This window comes from Hylobates moloch, unplaced genomic scaffold, assembly GCF_009828535.3.
Source record: "Hylobates moloch isolate HMO894 unplaced genomic scaffold, HMol_V3 SCAFFOLD_11, whole genome shotgun sequence".
Classification (NCBI taxonomy): domain Eukaryota; kingdom Metazoa; phylum Chordata; class Mammalia; order Primates; family Hylobatidae; genus Hylobates; species Hylobates moloch.
Genome location: NW_026652286.1, coordinates 14,630,120 through 14,651,028, shown reverse-complemented (window position 1 = coordinate 14,651,028; position 20,909 = coordinate 14,630,120). Strand labels below are relative to the sequence as shown.

Here is a 20,909-nt window from a genome sequence, read left to right as displayed (position 1 = left end):
ACTGCAGCCTGGGCGACACAGTGAGACTCTGTCTCAAAAAACAAAACAAAACAAACAACAAACAAACAACAAAATTTGAAGCAGATGCAGATTTAAGACAAATGATTACACATAATTCCCAATTTCTACTTTATACATTCATCAAAATGACTTTAGACTTTATTGTTCTCTGTGATTGACTTGATACGAGTAAATACTATAAATGTAAATGATCTTATAAAATAAATGTATGTAGATGGACAGTGGAGACTCAGAGGGATGGAGGGGTGGGAAGGGGATGGATGATGGGAGGTTGCTTGGTGGGTACAATGTGTGTTGCTCCAGTGATAGACGGACTGAAGGCCCTGACTTTACCACAGTGCAATATACCAATGTAGCAAAATTGCACTTGTGCCCCATGAATGTATACAAATTAAAAACTAGATAGCCAGATGTGGTGGCTCATGCCTCTAATCCCAGCACTTTGGAAGGCTGAGGAGGGAGGATCACTTCAGCCCAGAAGTTGGATCAGAAGTTGGAGACCAGCCTGGGCAATATAGTGAGACTTTGTCTCTATAAAACATTTTTTTTTTTTTTTTTGGAGACAGAGTCTCGCTCTGTCGCCCAGGCTGGAGTGCAGTGGCGTGATATCGGCTCACTGCAAGCTCTGTCTCCTGGGTTCACGCCATTCTCCTGCCTCAGCCTCCTAAGTAGCTGGGACTACAGGCGCCTGCCACCACGCCTGGCTAATTTTTTGTATTTTTAGTAGAGACGGGGTTTCACTGTGTTAGCCAGGATGGTCTCGATCTCCTGACCTCGTGATCTGCCTGCCTCAGCCTCCCAAAGTGCTGGGATTACAGGCGTGAGCCACCGCGCCCAGCTTACAAGACATTTTAAAAAGGCCGGGTGCAGTGGCTCATGCCTGTAATCCCACCACTTTCGGAGGCTGAGGTGAATGGATCACTTGAGGTCAGGAGTTCAAGACCAGCCTGGCCAACATGGTAAAACCCCATCTCTACTGAATATACAAAAAATTATCTGGGAATGGTGGCAAGTACCACCTGTAATCTGAGCTACTTGGGAGGCAGAGGCAGGAGAATCGCTTGAACCCGGGAGGTGGAGGTTGCACTGAACTGAGATCACACCACTACACTCCTGAACAACAGAGTGAGACTCCATCTGAAAAAAATAAAATAAAAAATAAAAAATGAGGCAGGAAGATTGCTTGATCCCAGGAGGTCAAGGCTGCAATGAGCCATGATGGCACTACTATACTCTGCCTGGGTGACTGAGCAAGAACCTGCCTCAAAATAAATAAATAAATACATACATAAATAAATAAAATAATGCAGAAAAATATATTCTGCAAAAAACATTGACTTAAAATGGGTTTTAAAACTTTAAAATTTGGACAACCCCTCTTTTCACTACAGATGAGAGGATGCATTTCTTGGGGTGGGATAGACTAGGAGTTTTTTGGCTTGTTTGTTTTTGAGACTGAGCCTCGCTCTGTCACCCAGGCTGGAGTGCAGTGGTGCAATCTTGGCTCACTGCAACCTCTGCCTCCTGGATTCAAGCGATTCTCCTGTCTCAGCCTCCTGAGTAGCTGGGACTACAGGTGTGCGCCACTGTACTTGGCTAATTTTTGTATTTTTAGTGGAGACGGGGTTTTGCCATGTTAGCCAGGCTGGCCTCAAGCTCCTGACCTCAGGTGATCCACCTGCCTTGGCCTCCCAAAGTGGTGGGATTACAGGTGTGAGCCACTGTGCCTGGCTAGACTAGGAGTTTTTTGAGGAAATAAAAAGCACTAAATATATATCTTAAAAAAAGAAAAAAGGCTCTGCAAAGGGCTCTACAAAGGTGAAATGGAGACCAGTTTCTTGAAGACCTGCCTGGTTGATCTTTACGCCTTCGGCTGCTGCCACAGCCCATCTTTGTAACTCAATAGGATTGAGTAGGAATAGTAGCTGACAGTCTCTTCCACAATCCTCAAATCAGTGCCACCAATCCTTTGGGAAATTAAAATCACATCCTCCTAGTGATATCTTCAAAGGGTGAAAAAGAATATACAGCACAGTGAAAAGTAAATATCCTTTCTTCCTCTGGCACTTTCTTACCCAGTTCATTTCCTGGAGAGAGCACCGTTACTGCTTACTTAAATATTCTTTCAGAGATATTATATTTTCAGATTATGTTTACAATTATCCATAAATCTTTACCTTCCACAGTAATGGCAGCATATTATGCACATCATTTAGACCTTGCTTTCTTCAGTATATAGCTTGGTAGTTGTTCCATATTACTACATAGAAAGCTACTTCATTTTTATTTTATGGCTGCACAGTATTCCATTGTATGGATATGCCATAATTTATTTCTGGGTTATTTATAATCTTTTGCTGTTATAAACAATGGTACAAAGAATTATATATACATTATTTAACAAATGTATGAGCGTGTCTGCAGTATAAATATTAATAGTTTTGTCCATTTTTGAATCAAGGCAGTCTCTTAATGATTTATAGGAGGCACATATTTATATAAAGGAAATTGGCCTTTTATGTATGAGTCCTTAATCTTTATTTTTATTTATTTACTTATTTTTTTTTTGAGACAGAATCTTGCTCTGTTGTCCAGGCTGGAGTGCACAATCTCAGTTCTCTGCAACTTCCACCTCCTGGGTTCAAGTGATTCTTCTGCCTCAGCCTCCTGAGTAGCTGGGATTACAGGCATGCATCACCACACCCAGCTAATTTTTTGTATTTTTAATAGAGATAGGGTTTCACCATGTTGGCCAGGCTGGTCTCAAACTTCTGACTTCAAATGATCCGCCTGCCTCAGATTCCCAAAGTGCTAGAATTACAGGCATGAAGCACCATGCCTGGCCTGAGTCCCTAACCTTTAAAAATTCGTGTTAAAAGTGAGTTAAAATCTGTCTATATGAAAATTTCAATTTCTTATTATGAATGTTCATAGTATAAGGGAAAGTAGGAATTGTGTAGCTCTAAGGTAAAGATTATCAGTTGAAGTTTATTTAATACGATATCTTCTTTTACAATAGAGTACATTATTATTTATAAGGATATAGTTTTTCCTTGAAGAAATGAAGAAAAAAGGGTATATTATGATTTTTATTGTGATGGTGCTATGAAATAAAATAATCCTTTTAATTTGTTCACTACATAGCCCTTCTACTTGATACTTTGTCATTTTCAGTGATTCGTCTTTTTCCTTAATGTGGGCCTTAACAGCTTGTTATTTAAGAACTGGAAAATATTAAAACAAAGTAATACATAAGCAAAGCTGGGCCTTTTGTAACATAATTCCCAGAGACAGATGCAAAGCTGTAATGGAACCCAGTATTCAGGAGCAAATAGAACTATTCTGTAACATTTGAGAAGAAGTTAAACCCTACTGAGCTATAGATACTTTTGTTTGCATTACAGCAGTTGTGATCTGCAGTTTTTTGTTTTTTGTTTGTTTGTTTGTTTTTAGACAGGGTCTCGCTGTGTCGCTGGAATGCAGTGGCACGATCATGGCTCACTGTAGCCTCAATGTCCTAGGCTCAAGCCATCCTCCTGCCTCAGCCTCCCAGGTACCTGGGATTATAGACATGAGCCACCATGCTCGGCCTGCAGAATATTTAAGCAAACTTTTGTTGTAGCAAACAAAATAATATCCAAAGAATTAGTTTATTTTTGATCCTGTGATTCAGGATTAAAAAAAAAAATTTAAGGCCCGAGTGCCGTGGCTCACACTTATAATCCCAGCATTTTGGAAGGCCAAAGTGGGAGGACAGCTTGAGCCCAGGAGTTGGAGTAACGTAGCAAGACCCTCGTATCTACAAAAAAAAATTTTTTTTTTAATTAGCAGAGTGGGACATGACAGTGCATGCCGGTGGTCCTAGGTGCTTAGATGGCTGAAGTGGAAGAATTGCTTGAGCCTGGGAGGTCGAGGCTGCAGTGAGCTGTGATTGTGCCACTACACTGCAGTCTGAGTCACAGAGTGAGACCCTCTCTAAAAAAAAAAAAAAAAAAAAAATTAGACCAGGGTTGGGGGGTGTGGCTCACACCTGTAATCCCAGCACTTTGGGAGGCCGAGGTGGGCAGATCACCTGAGGTCAGGAGTTCGACACTAGCCTGACCAACGTGGAGAAATACTGTCTCTACTAAAAATACAAAATTATCTGGGTGTGGTGGCACATGCCTGTAATCCCAGCTGCTTGGGAGGCTGAGGCAGGAGAATCGCTTGAACCCAGGAGGTGGAGGTTGCAGTGAGCCGAAATTGTGTAATTGCACTCCAGCCTGGGCAACAAGAGTGAAACTCCATCTCAAAAAAAAAAAAAAAAAAAAAAAAAATTAAACTCTCCTCTACACTCAGTGTTTCCAAATTAATTTCCTTTACTTTTCAGAATATTTTTCTATTTTGACAAGAAAGGAATAGCAAAAATGTCACGTACAAAATGGCACCATCTTCCTATGATGCCAGTTTTGAACTCTTTAAAGAACATTAGCCTTTAGGAAGAAAGATGTTTATCTACTTGCAAGGAACATAACCCCCAAGAGATTTTCCTGGACTATGCCCTAATTTGTTGGATTTTTATCAAATTTCCTGCATATGCTCATGCACTCATACTTAATTAGTCATAATTCTTCTTTAGAAAAGGCTTGTTTTAAAAAGAAGCACAACAACTGTGATATCTTTGGAACTTATAAATATCTGGTCTAGGATTTCCTTAAGCTAGTCATCTGTTTCCTCATTTCAAAAGCTGAAACTGTGTTAGGCCGTGTTTTTAAAATGTTGGATTTGTTTTGCAAATGCAGGAAAAGCAACACTTCCTAATTTGCTTAGATGGGTGCCCATATAATTTGGTGTTTTATCAGCTCTAGATGAGTACTGGCGTAACAGTGGGAATAAGCAAGTTGGATGTGTTTGCATGCACATAGACACCTATGTGTGTCTGTGTATAAGTAATATGATGAGGTTTTAGTAGAGAATCAGTATGAAGGTCAATTCATTCTTTAAATATTTTGGACCAACAGAGAGACTGAACTAAAGTGAACAAAACTGGTTCTACTAAGCACATTTTCTCTCCTTTGGCCATTGATTAGCTTATTTTTCTTAAGTGGAAATAGGATAGAACCTATTTGTCTATTCTTTAAGGATAGTACATATTTATCTAAATCCTTGAGTTAGATTAGTGTATTTTTGGCCAGGCAAGGTGGCTCATGCCTGTAATCCTAGCACTTTGGGAGACCAAGGAGGGCGGATTGCCTGAGTTTAGGAGTTCGAGACAAGCCTGGGCGACATGGTGAAACCCTGTCTTTACTAAAAATACAAAAAACTGGCCAGGTGCGGTGGCTCACGCCTGTAATCCCAGCACTGTGGGAGGCCAAGGCGGATGAATCTCCTGAGGTCAGGAGTTTGAGACCAGCCTGGCCAACATGGTGAAACCCCGTCTCTACTAAAAGTACAAAATAGCCGGGCATGGTGGTACACACCTGTAATCCCAGCTACTCGAGAGGCTGAGGCAGAATTGCTTGAATCCAGGCGACAGAGGTTGCAGTGAGCTGAGATTGTGCCACTGCACTCCAGCCTGGGTGACAGAGCGAGACTCTGTCTCAAAAAAACAAAACAAAACAAAACAATACAAAAAATTAGCCGGGTGTGGTGATATGTGACTGTAATCCCAGCTAGCCGGGAGGCTGAGTCCCAAGAATTGTTAGAACCTGGGAGTGTAGGCTGCAGTGAGCCGAGATTGTGCCACTACACCAGGCTGGGCAACAGAGCAAGACTCTGTCTCAAAAACAAAAACAAATTAGTATATTTTTATAGCAGCATAGTATTTCCTAAAATGGTGTTTTAAGATGGGTTGCACATTATTTATTTATTTATTTATTTTTGAGACAGAGTCTTGCTCTGTTGCCCAGCCTGGACTGCAGTGGTGCGATCACACCTCACTGCAACCTCCACCTGCTGGGTTCAAGTGATTCTCCTGCCTCAGCCTCCCAGGTAGTTGGAACTACAGGAGTGCACCACCATGCCTGGCAAATTTTTATATTTTTAGTAGAGACAGGAACTATGTTGGCCAGGCTGGTCTTGAACTCTTGACCTCAGATGATCCACCCACCTCAGCCTCCCAAAGTGCTGGGATTATAAGGATGAGCCACCATGCCCAGCCTAAGATGGGTTACAAATTAGTACAGTCTTTTAGATACTTATTTTTTATTTTTTATTTTTTATTTTTTGAGATGGAGTCTCTCTCTGTCACCTAGTCTGGAGTGCAGTGGTAAAATTCCAGTTCACTGCAACCTCCGCCTCCCGGGTTCAAGCGATTCTCGTGCCTCGGCCTCCTGAGTAGCTGGGATTATGGGTGCATGCCAGCAAGCCCAGCTAATTTTTGTATTTTTAGTAGAGACAGGGTTTCACCATGTTGGTCAGGCTGGTCTCGAACTCCTGACCTCAGGTGATCCACCCGCCTTAGCCTCCCAAAGTGCTGGGATTAAAGGCATGAGCCACCAATTCTGGCCTAGATACTTAATAATTGCTTATCACCCTTTGTATCGTAACTGTACTAAATAAATTTGGCCCAGATCTAGCTCAACATTATATGCTATGCAGAATTTCCCTTAACCACTCCTTGTGATAAGTGGTTAGTCAGCTTTTGTTATTGTTGTTAGTTAAGAGAATGCATCGGAAAACACCTAGAACTGGTCCTGGTCCAGTTAATTTGTTTTGCTTAAAACCATTTTTTAAATGAAGAATTTTACCAGTGAACATTATTAAATTTATTCAAAGATTTACTGATTGCTTATATTCTTTTTTCTTTACTGATTATGTAAGCAAAACATGTTATTTTTACAAATTCATATATGTTTTTGTGCATATATTAACATTAGTATATTTATTAGTCTTTATTTTACAGAAATTGATCATATGTGACTTACATTTTTGAACATGTCTTAGATATCTTTCTACGTAAATAAAAATAGGTCTATCTGTTCTTTTCCTCCCTGGCTTTCTGAGGATAGACTGCCAACATGAACGGCATGGTAACTATCCGCACTAGAAAGTTCATGTCCAACCAACTACTTCAGAGGAAACAAATGGTCATTGATGTCCTTCACCCTGGGAAGGCAACAGTGCCTAAGACAGAAATTCAGGGAAAACTAGCCAAAATGTACAAGACCATACCGCATGTCATCTTTGTATTTGGATTCAGAGCTCATTTTGGCTGTGGCAAGACAACTGGCTTTGGCATGATTTATGATTCCCTGGATTATGCAAAGAAAAATGAACCCAAACATTGACTTGCAAGGCATGGCCTGTATGAGAAGAAAAAGACCTCAAGAAAGCAACGAAAGGAACGCAAGAACAGAATGAAGACAGTCAGGGGACTGCAAAGGCCAATGCTGGTGTTGGCAAAAAGCCGAAGGAGTAAAGGTGCTGCAATGATGTTATTTGTGGCTGTTGTGGATTTTTCACAAGAAGATTAATAAACTAAAAACTTTAAAAAGAAAAGGTCTATCTTATTCGTTTTAATGCTGCAATGTATTCCATTTTATGGCTGTACCGTAGTCACTTATCTAAACCCTCTAAGGTACATCTTTCTTTCTTTCTCTTTCTCTTTCTTTCTCTTTCTTTCTTTCTTTCTTTCTTTCTTTCTTTCTTTCTTTCTTTCTTTCTTCCTTTCTTTCTTTCTTTTCTTTTTTTTTTTTTGAGATGGAGTCTCACTCTGTTGCCCAGGTTGGAGTACAGTGGTGTAATCTCGGCTCACTGCAATCTTTGCCTCCTGGGTTCAAGCAATTCTCGTGCCTCAGCCTCCCAAGTAGCTGGGATTATAGGTGTGCGCCCCCACACCTAGCTAATTTTTGTATTTCTAGTAGAGACAGGGTTTTACTATGTTGGCTGGGCTGGTCTCAAACTCCTGACCTCAAGTGATCTGCCCGCTTCAGCCTCCTAGAGTGCTGGGAGTACAGGTGTGAGCCACTGTGCCTGGCCAGTTACACTTTTCATTTCCACATTTTAACATTTCTGAAATGACTTTTTAGTTATTTTATTTATTTATTTTGAGACAGGGTCTTGTTCTGTCACCCAGGCTTGAGTACAGTTGCCGGATCTCAGCTCACTGCAGGCTCCACCCTCCCAGCTCAAGTGATCTTCCCACTTCAGCCTCCTGAGTAGCTGGGGCTACAGGTGCACACCACCACGCCCAGTAGTTTTTGTTGTTGTTGTTGTTGTTTTTTGAGACAGAGTTCCTCTCTTATTGCCCAGGCTGAAGTGCAATTGAGTGATCTTGGCCCACTGCAACCTCCACTTCCCACATTCAAGCGATCCTCCTGCCTCAGCCTCCCAAGTGCATGGCACCATGCCTGGCTACTTTTCGTATTTTTAGTAGAGACAGGGTTTCACCATGTTGGCAGGCTGGTCTTGAACTCCTGACCTCAGATGATCCACCCTCCTCCGCCTCCCGAAGTGCTGGGATACAGGCATGAGCCACAGCAGTGCCAACATTTCTGAAATTAGGATGTCACTTATATTTTATAATGCATGACAGGTTAAAATTACTATCTGCCAGGCAGCATTTGTGACCTAATTGTCGTTGCCTTGCACAGGTGAACGTGATCATAATTGTTCAAATTTGTGTCACTTAAATCAGTTATGTGCATTGTTAGTACTACAGGTGTTGGGTTTAATTGCTGTTTAAAATGTTCAGATGAAGGTGGTTGCTTGGCACTGTGGCTCACGCCTGTAATTCCAGCACTTTGGGTGGCTGAGACGGGCATGATCACTTTGAGCCCAAGAGTTCAAGACCAGCCTGGGCAACACGTCGAAATCCTGGTCTCTACCAAAAATACCAAAATTAGCACACACCTGTAGTCCCAACTACTCAGGAGGCTGAGGCGGTAGGATCCCTTGAGCCTTTGAGGTTGAGACTGCGGTGAGGAGCTATGATCGTGCCCCTGCACTCCAGTGTGGGTGACAGAGTGAAATCCTATCTCAAAAAAAGAAAAAAAGTGGTATTATGACTTTTTGTTGAAACACAAATTTATTGTTTATGAGGACAGGACAGACACAGAGCAGTGGGGCATACATTTGATATTTAGTGAAGCACATATTTGTCATTCAGGGAGTAACTAATATCATAATTTTTTTCTACAAAGGAACGACTAAATTCTTTATGAGATGGAAGAAAGTAAGATAGTCATAAGTGATGAAGTTGTTTCAAAGCAATGGGAGGTTGGCATGACTGATTTATACATCTCACAGGACCAGTATTAAGGCATTTTGTCATAGTTTAATTGGCAGCAGTTTTTCTTTCTTACAGGCCCATAAAATAATAATAATTTTACTATTAATGATCTCTAAGAGTAGATGACCTACATTACAGTATCCATGATAAATAACAGACGCTGTGCTTAGACTTTACATCTGGGCCGGGTGCAGTGGCTCATGCCTGTAATCCCAGCACTTTGGAAGGCCAAGGCAGGTGGATCAATAGGTCAGGAGTTTGAGACCAGCCTGGCCAAGATGATGGAACCCTGTCTCTACTAAAAATACAAACATTAGCTGGGCACAGTGGCAGGCCCCTGTAATCCCAGCTACTCAGGAGAATGAGGCAGGAGAATCGCTTGAACCTGGGAGGCAGAGGTTGCAGTGAGCGGGCCACTGCAGTCCAGCCTGGGCAACAGAGCAAGACTCTGTCTCAAAAAAAAAAAAAAAAAAAGACTACATCTGGCCAGGTGTGGTGGCTCACACCTGTAATCCCAGCACTTTGGGAGGTGGGTGGATCACTAGGTCAGGAGTTTGAGACCAGTCTGGCCAACATGGTGAAAACCCGTCTCTATTAAAAATACAAAAATTAGCTGGGTGTGGTGGTGTGTGCCTGTAATCCCAGCTACTCAGGAGGCTGAAGCAGGAGAATCACTTGAACCCGGGAGGCAGAGGTTGCAGTGAGCCGAGATTGTGCCACTGCACTCCAGCCTGGGCAACAAAGCTAGAGTCTGTCTCAAAAAAAAAAAAAAAAAATTACTTTTTCACACCACCACACCCAGCTAATTTTTTTTTTTTGTATTTTTAGTAGAGATAGGGTTTCACTACGTTGGCCAGGCTGGTCTTGAACTCCTGACCTCAGGTGATCCACCTGCCTCAGCCTCCCAAAGTGCTAGGATTACAGGTGTGAGACACCACACCTGGATGACTTCATTTTTTTTTAGAATAGTTTTAAATATACAGAAGAATTGAGAGCATAGTACTGAAAGTTCTCATAGACTCCACCCCTACCCCCACAATTTCCCCTATTATTAACATCTTAGATTAGCATAGTACCTTTGCCACAATTAATGAGCCAATACTGATATATTATTAATAACTAAAGTTCACAGTTTATTCAGATATCCTTTGTTTTTGTCTAATGTCTTTCTCTGTTTTTGTCTAATGTCTTTCTCTGTTTCAGTATCCCATCCCTGGAACATTAGGTATCTAATAATCATTAGGTTACATGATATTATTTTTATTTTATATTTTTATTTATTTATTTTTTTGAGACAGAGTCTCGCTCTGTCGCCCAGGCTGTAGTGCAATGGCATGATCTCGGCTCACTGCAACCTCCGTCTCCCCGATTCAACTGATCTCCTGCCTCAGCCTCCTGAGTAGCTGTGATTACAGGCGCCCACCACCACGCCCAGCTAATTCTTGTATTTTTAGTAGAGATGGGGTTTCACCATGTTGGTCAAGCTGGTCTCAATCTCCTGACCTCGTGATCTGCCCGCCTTGGCCTCCCAAAGTGCTGGGATTACAGGCATGAGCCACCGTGCCTGACCAATGTTATGTTTTTTTAGGCTCTTCTTGGCTGAGACAGTTTTTCAGAATTTCCTTATTTTTCCTTGAAAGTTTGAAGGGTACTGGTCAATTATTTTGTAGGATGCACCTCTATTGAAATTAACTGGGGCCGGGCACAGTGGCTCACACCTGTGATCCCAGCATTTTGGGAGGCCGATGCAGGCGGATCACGAGGTCAGGAGATCAAGACCATCCTAGCTAACATGGTGAAACCCCATCTCTACTAAAAATACAAAAAAATTAGCCGGGCATGGTGGCGGGCGCCTGTAGTCCCAGCTACTCCAGAGGCTGAGGCAGGAGAATGGCGTGAACCCGGAAGGTGGAGCTTGCAGTGAGCCGAGATTGCGCCACTGCACTCCAGCCCCGGCGACAGAGCGAGACTCGGTCATTTCAACACACACACACACACACACACACACACACACACACACACACACACGCATAAAGAAATTAATTGGATATTTTTCTCATGATTAGACTGGTGTTACAGGTTTTAGGGAGGAAAAACACAGAGGTAAAGTGCCACTTTCGTCATATCACATAGTGTCAACATGATTCATCACTGTTGATGTTGAACTTGATCACCTGGCTAAAGTAGCCTTTGTTAGGTCTCGTCACCATAAAGTTACTCTTCCCTCAACCCTCATTTTGATACTGTACTCTTTGGAAGGAAGTCACTATGGGTAGCCCACACTTAAAGACTGAGGGGTTATGGTCTCTCTCTTTGAGAGCTGAGTATCTACATAAATTATTTAAAGTTCTTCTGCATGGGAGATTTGTCTCTTTTTCCCCATGTATTTACTTATTTAATTATTATTTATATCACCATGAGCTTATGGATATTTATTTTTTACTTTGAGTTATATAGTCCAATACTATTTGATTTATTTTGTTGTTTAAAATGTTCCAGGGTTAGCCATTGGGAGCTTTTTTTTTTTGAGACAGAGTCTCATTCTGTGGCCCAGGCTGGAGTGCAGTGGCGCGATCTCGGCTCACTGCAAGCTCTGCCTCCCGGGTTCACGCCATTCTCCTGCCTCAACCTCCCAAGTAGCTGGGACTACAGGCGCCCGCCACCACGCCCAGCTAATTTTTTTGTATTTTTTTAGTAGAGACGACGTTTCACCATGTTAGCCAGGATGGTCTCGATCTCCTGACCTCGTGATCCACCCGCCTTGGCCTCCCAAAGTGCTGGGATTACAGACGTGAGCCACCGCGCCTGGCCGAGAGCTCTTTCATTTGACTCTTGTGATCATTTGACACTCAGCATTTTTATTTTGTTTGTTTGTTTGTCTGAGAACTTTCTGGAATCTAATTGAATTTTTACAACAATACTATTGTAAGTAGGTATTAGAATCTCCTTAGTTACAGATGAAGAGACTGAAGTTTAGAGAGATTAAGTAGCTTGCGTAGGTCACATAGGAAGTAAATGACAGGATTTGCATTTTCCTCTATCTGAAAGCTTCTCATAATCTTAAATGTCTTATTCTGATATTTGATAGTATAATAAATTACACATCCTTTTAAGAAAAGTAATTCTGCCATCGTAGTCTGTTAGATAGATGCATTTCCATCTTTATTTTGGACTTAGAGGGGAAAACTGTATCTGCCTGGAACCAAACACATAATTTTTGGAATTGCATAACGCTGTGAGTGAGTGTGTGAGTGTGTGACTGAGTGTCCACTCAAACTGCCAGAGTTCCAGTTATCTCTGGCTCAGGGATTGTCCACCTTCCTGTGGGAGTTCATTTGCTCCTCTGTGCATAGGTTACTGCAGGCACTTGTAGTAGAATATGTCAGGATATACTTTTGTTGCCAATGTCTTAAGGGATGACACTCCTTTCATTCATCTCACGAGGTTTTATGAGAGTCTGCTGCTCTGGTGGAGCTTACACTGTAATAGGAAGAGACAAAATAAACAAGTATGAAGTTAGTACAGCCACTATGGAGAACAGTATGGAGGTTCTCAAAAAAATAAAAATAGAACTACCGTGTGATCTGACAATCCCACTGCTAGGTATATCCCCAAAAGAAAGAAAATCAATATATTGAAGAGATACCTGCACTCCCGTGGTTTATTGTAGCACTATTTGCAATAGTCAAGATTTAAAATTAACCTAAGCATCCATTAATAGATGAATGGATAAAGGAAATGTGATACATATATACAATGGAGTACTATACAGCCATAAAAAAGAATGAGATCCTGTCATTTGGAACAACATGGATAGAACTGGAGGATATTATGTTAAGTGAAATATGCTAGGTACAGAAAACAAACTTCACACGTTCTCACTCATTTGTGGGAACTAGAAATTGAAACAACTGAACTCATGGAAATAGTAGAATGATGGTTATCACGGGCTAGGAAGGGGAGTGGGGGCAGGGAGCAGGGGAATATTAATGGGTATGAAAACATAGTTAGATTTTTTAAAAAGAAAATATATTAGAATGACTAAGATCTGGTATTTGATAACACAATAGGGTGACTATACTGAACAACAACGTATTGTACATTTAAAAATAATTAAGGAATATAATTGAAATGTTTGTAACATAAATAAATGATAGATGCTTGGGGTAAGTATACTCTATTTACCCCAATGTGACTATTACACATCGCATGCCTCTATTGAAATATCACATATACTCCGTGAATATATACACCTACTATGTACCCACAAAAATGAAAAATTTAGAATTAAAAAACACAAAATAAACAAGTATGTAAGAAAATTAACAAGGTATTTTTGGATGTGATAAATGCTAACCAAAGGCCAGTGTGACCAGAATTCAATAACCGAAGTGGGTAGCATGGTAGGGGATGAGGTCAGAGAGACAGGCTTTGTGGCTCACAGTAAAGAACACGGGTGTTATTCCCTTTTCAATGGTTGGCTTTAGCTGGGTTCAGAAAGGGAAGGGATATGGTCTCCCTGGCTACTCACAGACGCTATTGCATACTGCTTTTTGGTTCCTCTGCCCAAGCCACACTGGCTGTCTGGCTGCTCCTGGAATATGTCAAGTTCTTTTCTGCCTTTGAGTCTTTACATTTTTTATTTCATCTGCCTGAAAAAACAATGACCACAACAAAAACAAAAACTATTCCATTACATAATGGTATAATTCTTCCTTCATATCATTCAGGTCTCTACTTAAAGCTATCTCTTTGTACATCCTATCTAAAAATGCTTCACTCCGCTCTCACCACCACGTCTCTTCTTCAATCCCTAGGAACTCTCTATATCTCCATCTGGCTTTGTATTTCTTTCTTTCCTTCTTTCTTTTTCTTTTTTTTTTTTTGAGAGAGAGTCTCACTCTGTTGCCCAGGCTGGAGTGCAGTGGCATGATCTTGGCTCACTGCAGCCTCCACCTCCCAAGTTCAAGCGATTCTCCTGCCTCAGCCTCCCGAGTAGCCGGGATTATAGGTGCGCGCCACCACCGCCGGCTAATTTTTGTATCTTAGTAGAGACGAGGTTTCACCATGTTGGCCAGGCTGGCCTCAAACTTCTGACCTCAAGTGATCTGCCTGTCTTGGCCTCCCAAAGCACTGGGATTACAGGTGTGAGCCACTGTGCCTGGGCTGGCTTTGTATTTCTTAGAGTATGTATCACTACCTGGCTTTATTTCTTTCTTTACTTGTTTATATTCTGTCAGCCCCATTAGAATGTAAGTGCCACATGAGGGCATGGATTGTGTCTGTACTGTTCACCATTACATCCTCAGTGCCTGGAACATTGTCTAGTACATACAGGGTGATTTTATTAGTTATTGCTTACTGTGGAGCACATTACCCCCAAAACTGAGTAGCTTAAAACAGCAACCATCTATCTCCTAGTTTCTGTGGATGAGGACATCAGGAGAGGCTAAGCTGGGTTTGTGTGGCTCAGGGTCTTTAAGGAGGTTGCACTCAAAGTTGGCCAGGGTTGCATTCATCTGAAGGCTTGACTGAGGCTGCAGGATCTGCTTCCAAGCTCTTTCATATGGCTATTGACCAAAGGCTTCAGTTCCTTGCCAAATGAGTTTCTCCATAAGGCTTGCAACATAGCAGTTGGAGAAGTATCAAGGTGAAAGCCATAATACCTTTTTATGACCTAGTGTCTGAAGTTGCACATCATCATTTCCATTTTATTTTGTTTGTTAAGAGCAAGTAACCAAGTCTAGCCCACAAAAGGAAGGGAATTAGGGTCCACTTCTTTTTTTTTTTTTTTTTTTGAGACAGAGTCTCACTCTGTCACCCAGGCTGGAGTGCAGTAGCATGATCTCAGCTCACTGCAACCTCTGCCTCCTGGGTTCAAATGATTCTACTGTCTCAGGCTCCCAAGCAGCTGTGATTACAGGTATCTGCCACCATGCCCAGCTAATTTTTGTATTTTCAGTAGAGATGGGGTTTCACCATGTTGGCCAGGCTGGCCTCAAACTCCTGACCTCTAGTGATCTGCCCTCCTCAGACTCACAAAGTGCTGGGATTACAGGCATGAGCCTGCACCCAGCTGACCATCTCATTTAATTCTCAACTTCATGCAAGGTAGATACAATTACATCAAATTTGAAGATGAGGAAAAAGACTTTGGAGGCTATGAAATATGTCCCAAGTTGTACAGTTAACTGAGGATTCTCTTTCTCTTGTCAAAAGACAAGAAAGGAAGGCTGTATCAGCACAGCTGCTGCATGAGGACAGGCATGCTTTACACTGCAGATATCACAGATGTGTGTGTTTATTATGACGTTTTTCTAACAGATGGCAAAAACATGTGTTGCCTTAACAAAATTGGTATATGAAGAAAATTTTCTGGGTCAGATGCAGTGGCTCACACTTATAATCCCAGCATTTTGGGAGGCGGAGACTGGAGGATCACTTGAGAACAGGAATTCTAGATCAGCCTGGGCAACATAGAGAGACTCTGCCTCTACAAAAAATAAAACAATTGGCTGGATGTGGTAGCACATGCCTACAGTCCCAGCCACTCAGGAGGCTGAGGTGGGAGAATCACTTGACCCTGGGAGTTCGAGGCTCCAGTGAGCTGTGATCACACCACTGCACTCTAGTCTCGGCCATAGGAAAAAACCTGGTATATATATTTATTAAAAAAAAAAAAAGATAATTTTCTGACAGATGGAAGTAGAGTCAATGCCTTTTTCTTATTCCAACAAAGGCTTTGATTGGGCTATTGGTTACTTTGGATATTATAAAACATAAAATAAAAGTATGTTTTAAATAGCATACTTTTTCTGGCTGGGTGTGATGGCTCACGCCTGTAATCTCAGCACTTTGGGAGGCTGAGGCGGGCAAATCATGAGGTCAGGAGCTCGAGACCAGCCTGGATAACATGGTGAAACCCTGTGTCTACTAAAAATACAAAAAACTAGCTGCGCATAGTGGCGAGTGCCTGTAATCCCAGCTACTCGGGAGGCTGAGACAGGAGAATCATTTGAATCTGGGAGGCAGAGGTTGCAGTGAGCCGAGATAGTGCCAGTGCACTCCAGCCCAGGTGACAGAGTGTCTTTAAAAAAAAAAAAAAAAAAAAAAAGCATACTTTTCCTAAGATTAAACTTGAATTTACTTGGGGAATGAGTAATTTGATCAAAGAAAGATGTAATTTCAATGTGAAGGATCTCTGCATACCTGGTGGGAAGAGGTGTGTTCCAATGGGGCGCTTTTGATAATGAGAGCATAATCTGAAGCAGTTTGAAGAGAGAGTCTTTGAACAAAGAAGGGAGAAAACCAAGTGTGTAGACGAAATGTAATATAAGGGGCATCCTGAGGAAAAGCAAGGAAGAAAGAGTACCAGTCTAAGCCTCACAAATTTTCTTAGACCTACTTCTATTGTCTGTTATGATTTTATTGATTGATTGATTGATTTTTGAAACAGAGTCTTGCTCTGTTGCCCAGACTGGAGTGCAGTGTCCCAATCTCAGCTCACTGCAGCCTCTCCCTCCCAGGTTCAAGTGATTCTCCTGCCTCAGCCTCCCGACCAGCTGGGATTACAGGCACCCGCCACCACACCTGGCTAATTTTTGTATTTTTAGTAGAGACAGGGTTTCACCATGTTGGCCAGGCTGGTCTTGAACTCCTGACATCACGTGATTCGCTCACTCTGGCCTCCCAAAGTTCTGGGAGTAGAGGCCTGAGCCACGGTGCCTGGCCTGTTCTGAAAGTTTTAAAGGCACAGCTATCTTCAACGTTCATCCACTCTGGCGCCCTGGGAACAGTTCCTTATATTATGTCCTCTAGAAGAGCTGGACTAACACATATGCAGGATAGGTTATGATGCGGTATGAGAATTGAACTTCAGCTCGGGAGGAGGAAGTTGCAGTGAGCTGAGATAGCGCCACTGCACTCAAATAATTTCTTTTTAAGTGCCTGACATTTCACTATCCCAGAGGAATCTGGTGTTAGCAGGCAGGGTTTTTGTTGTAGTTTGTTATAGTTATGTGCATGACTGAACACACTCCACTTTCGTAAGGTCCTTGCATATTTCCTCATACATTTCACTGTGGCACATGAGCCAAGAAAGAAGGAATGGGTGATTTACTACCTAAAAATAGGCAATCAATGTTTAATATGGAAGGACTGAAGGGAAGAAGGAATATAAAGAGAGCAAAGAAGGAATTTGGAAATAAGTAAATAATAAATCAGGGAGTTCCTATTTTGGGACTACAGACAGTCATTCTGATTTATAAATGGGATGACTGAAGCAAGAGGACTGGACCTGTATGGTCTTGGGTAAGTAATGAAATCTGTCTGAGTTTTTGTTCTTACTTAACCGAACCTCTGTTCTTTCATCCGTAAAACGAGATGAAACCAGATGAGCTTGAACCACTGTTCTCCATGTACGGTTTTAGAGGATCATAAAATTCTACTTTCCTTTCATAGTTTAATATTTGTCATATCCATGATTAGATGCTGAGACCTGTCAGGAACACAAGTCTCAATTTTAACTCCTTGCAAGAGAAATTAAAATCTCCTTTAGGATTACATGTTTTCCAGAAACATTTTAAAGACTTCATTTAGTGGAAATCTTATTTTGGGATAGAGGTTTAAGGCCAGATAGCCTGGGTACAAATCCAACTCCATCATTTACTATGTAACCTTGGACAAGCTGCTGCTTCTTTTTGTTTTTAGACAGGGTCTCTGTACTTCAATACTTCAATTCCCTCACTGGTAAAATAAGAATAGTAATAGTTACCATTTATTTATTTATTTGAGACAAAGTCTCACTTGATCATGCAGGCTGGAGTGCAATGGCGCAAATTTGGCTCACTGCAACATCTGCCTCCTAGGCTCAAGCCATCCTCCCGCCTCAGCCTCCCCAGTAGCTGGGACTACAGGCACGTGCCACCTTGCCCAGCTAATATATATATATATACTTTTTTTTTTTTTTCCTGAGACAGGTTCTCCCTCTGTTGTCCAAACTGGAGTACAGTCTGCGATCTCTACTCACTGCTAACTCCGCCTCCTGGGTTCAAGCGATTCTCCTGCCTTAGCCTCCCAAGTAGCTAGGATTACAGGTGCATGACACCACGCCCAGATAATTTTTGCATTTTTAGTAGAGTTGGAGTTTCACCATGTTGGCCGGGCTGGTCTGGAACTCCTGACCTCAAGTGATCTGCCCAGCCTCCCAAAGTGCTGGGATTACAGGCATCAGCCACCACGCCCAGCCTAATTTTTGTATTTTTTGCATAGATGGGGGTTTCACCATGTTCCCTAGGCTGGTCTAAAACTCCTGGAATCAAGAGATCCTCCCTCCTCAGCCTCCCATGGTGATGGGATTACAGGTGTGAGCTACTATGTCCAGCCTGGACAAGGTTCTTAATCTCTCTGTATTAATGTTAATCTCTCCGTATTATTTATTTATTTATTTATTTAGAGACAGAGTCTCACTCTGTCACCCAGGCTGGAGTGCAGTGGCACCAATTTAGCCCACTGCAACCTCTGCCTCCTGGGTTCAAGCGATTCTCCTGCCTCAGCCTCCCAAGTAGCTGAAATTATCACACTTGGCTAATTTTTGTATTTTTAGCAGAGAGAGGGTATCGCCATGTTGGCCAGGCTGGTCTCAAACTCCTGGCCTCAAGGGATCCTCCTGCCTCAGCCTCCCGAAATGCTGGGATTACAGGTGAGCCACAGTGGCTCAATTACTATTGAGTCACAATAGGTATCCTTGAGTTATTTTATAAAATAATTCAGAAAAGTTCTTGGTATATAGCAGGAACTAAACAATATTTGTGAGGTGAATGAATATCACTTAAGAATTGGATGTTCAGGCTGGGCGTGGTGGCTCACGCCTGTAATTCCAGCACTTTGGGAGGCTGAGGTGGGTAAATCACCTGAGGTCAGGAGTTCGAGACCAGCCTGGCCAAAATGGTGAAACCCCGTCTCTACTAAAAAATACAAAAATTAGCTGGGCATGGTGGCTCCCGCCTGTAATCCCAGCTACTTGGGAGGCAGAGGCAGGAGAATCACTTGAATCCAGGAGGCAGAGGTTGTAGTGAGCCGAGATGGTGCCACTGCACTCCAGCCGGGGTGACAAGAGTGAAATGCTGTCACACACACACACACACATACACACACACACACACACAAGAATTGGATGTTCAATCAAAGCTTTTTGGAAGGATGAACATTTAACTTTCGCTTTGAAGAATGGCTACTGGGCATGGAGAAATAAGGGTTAGAGTTGGGGAAAGGGAAAAGAACTCTTTGGTGGGATCATATGGAGTACAGGAAAAATGGCTAAAAGGTTTTATGGGATCCAACTGTAATGTGCCTCAACAGCCAAACTAAAACACAGGGACATTTTCAGTAGGTAAAACAATAGTCCTAAGGTTTGTGAGCAGGGAAATGTTGAGATGAAAACAAGACTGAAGGCTTACTTGCCTTGTTTTGCATTACCTTAGTTTAAACATTTTTTAAAATATAAAACTGATGCTAGTTCATTATAGTGCATCATAAGTTCATTTAACTTCTGAGAACTAAATACAGCAGCTCTGGAGAGAAAGAACAATGTAAATGGTGTGAGTGCTGGTAGGACTTTCCATTCAAGTTGCTGAAGCACGTGGGCAATGATTCAATCAAATCTGAAAGGTGCATTTTGGCAAAAACCTATGGAGATAATGTGCCAAGTACTTTAATGATTCCCCAACCACAGAGAGATTATTTGGGTGTCAGATGGGGTGACATGCTAGTGTATTCATTATCCTGGAGGAAGAAATTGAATGATTAATTGACGGCTCTAGCAAAACTTTGACAAAGAGTGTGATTACTAGACTATATATAAAGAAGATGATCAGCCTGGGCAACATGGTGAAACCCTGTCTCTACAAAATATACAAAAATTTTTCAGGTGTGGTGGCACATGCCTGTAGTCCCAGCTGCTCGGGAGGCTGAGGCAGAAGAATCACTTGAGCCTGGAAAGTCGAGGCTGCAGCAAGCTGTGATTGTGCCACTGCCCTCTAGCCTGGGCCATGGAGCAAGACCCTGCCAAAACAACAACAACAACAACAACAACAACAACAACAACAAAAACAGAAAGAAACTGAAAAAGCTAACCAGTTATTATAATCTTCATAAAATTTCTGAAGTGCTCCAAGAGGTGAAACGTGAAAATTTAATTTATGACTAACTGTAACATATCATTAATATAGACATATTGTGTTTATATGTATATACAAAACAATGTACATTATGCTTTACAGGTAATTGAGGTAATTTTCAAGGATGAATTTTACTATGTGAGATTTTTGCCTTGTGCTGACTGTAGTACCTAACTCCCAGATAAAGATGAGATTGTGAACTTCTAAAAATATGGTGTTTTATCTGTACAATTTAGTGGAAACAGTTCCTTTCTTTCTTTCTTTTTTTTTTTTTTTTTAGAAGGAGAAACAAATCTTTGGGCTGCAAAGAGTTACTTGACTGGGCTTTTTGTTTATGCAGAGTGGTGGAAGTGGCACGCTCCTGAATGGATTTTTTTTTTTTCCCATTCCAGTTGCCCCTTCCTGAGGCTCAGGTATACAAAGCTGATCTCCAGGAAGAAGACAGATTATTTGTATAAGAAAGCCAGGACAGCCAGGCGTGGTGGCTCACACGTGTAATC

At 41.9% G+C, this 20,909-nt stretch overlaps 1 pseudogene; it reads left to right on the top strand.

Annotated features, from left to right (window-relative positions):
- LOC116477273 (small ribosomal subunit protein eS24-like) overlaps positions 1–7,420 on the top strand; it is a 72,402-nt pseudogene extending 64,982 nt beyond the window's left edge.
- The last annotated feature ends 13,489 nt before the right edge of the window (positions 7,421–20,909 follow it).